The sequence below is a fragment of the Lupinus angustifolius genome, chromosome LG11, assembly GCF_001865875.1.
Source record: "Lupinus angustifolius cultivar Tanjil chromosome LG11, LupAngTanjil_v1.0, whole genome shotgun sequence".
Classification (NCBI taxonomy): Eukaryota; Viridiplantae; Streptophyta; class Magnoliopsida; order Fabales; family Fabaceae; genus Lupinus; species Lupinus angustifolius.
In genome coordinates, this window is record NC_032019.1 from 12,716,712 (window position 1) to 12,717,965 (window position 1,254).

The 1,254-nt window shown below is 32.0% G+C and overlaps 1 long non-coding RNA gene across 1 annotated transcript; it reads left to right on the forward strand.

Moving 5' to 3' along the window:
- LOC109359342 lies at positions 475-949 on the forward strand. Its single transcript, XR_002109063.1, has 3 exons — positions 475-575; positions 659-751; positions 846-949. It is a non-coding gene; the product is annotated as an uncharacterized LOC109359342 (long non-coding RNA).

A 1,254-nucleotide genomic window follows, 5' to 3' on the forward strand; every position in this document is an offset into this window, starting at 1 on the left:
AAAGGTAAGAGCAATATTCCATTAACTTCAATATGTTATTATTTGTTTGCTATCAATACTTTGCTCCTTGTACATAATTGCATATACCTCATCGGGAGAAATTGAATCTCAAAAAATGCAAACAATTCAGGTTTGGTATTTGGAAAAAACTAAAAAGGTTTATGTGGAACTCAATGGTTATGGACAAGGAAATGACAATGACTCAAACTTACTTGTGAGGTTTCTTGGTAAACTAGTTCAAAACTCAACAAAGGATAATAGATACCAACAATGGAAGTATATTGAGGTAATTATTTAATTTTTTGCTATTGTGATAGTTTTTCCTATTGCCATTGAAAATTGACTACTATATTTAATGATGAGTGAAGGAAAATTTTGAGTTTGATTATGTTGCTGGAGTCAAATGGGCTATGAGTACTCTAGGTGAAAGATGCAGGCCCTATAAATATAGGTTAAGGTGTAAGTATTTCTATTCTAATAAAAGTAAGGAAGACATACTTGCTAATCCTCCTCCAGGTTTAGATTGTGCTGATTGGACTGCATTTGTGCATCTCTATAAGGAGGATAAGATGAAGGTAAGCATTATGTTGCGAAGTATTTAATTTCTCCAAGCATTTTATTTTTCTAATATAATGACTACAACGGTTGGAAATTTTAGAAACAAAGTTTGGTGAACACCAGAAAACGTAAGAATCTTAAAGTTTCTCATGCTGGTGGTAGTATGAGCAATGCAAGGAGAGGTCGTCAAATGGTAAGTTGTCCTAGGTAATTTTATTATTATAGATAATGAAGTTTTGAGAATGTAAAAACTTATGTTTTAATATGTATTTCATTGATTGTTTTAGGAGCTAAAATTGCAAAGACCTGTATGTCGTGGTGAGGTTGTTTTGTCAACTTTGTTGAAGAAGGATGAAAGCTATGTGAGAGAAGAAGGAAAAACTCTAGATGTAAGTAATTTAAAGTATTTTAACACATGTGTTACATATGTCCTAAAAATCTAGTTGTAAGTACATAACTTTTACCTTATTCTTTAAACTTTGGTATGTTGAATGTTGGAATGCAAGTTAAACCTCAGTGCCCTTAATGACCTTTTGAGTATATCATAGCTCTTATGCTTATTGGGGCAAACCATTATGTCATTGGCTAACAGTGTGCATCTAATCAATTAAAAAATTAAACACTGAGTTGTCAGAGCATGATAGAAAACAAAAGTACAATATTGTTAGGTATCAGTGGTTACAATACACCTAGAAG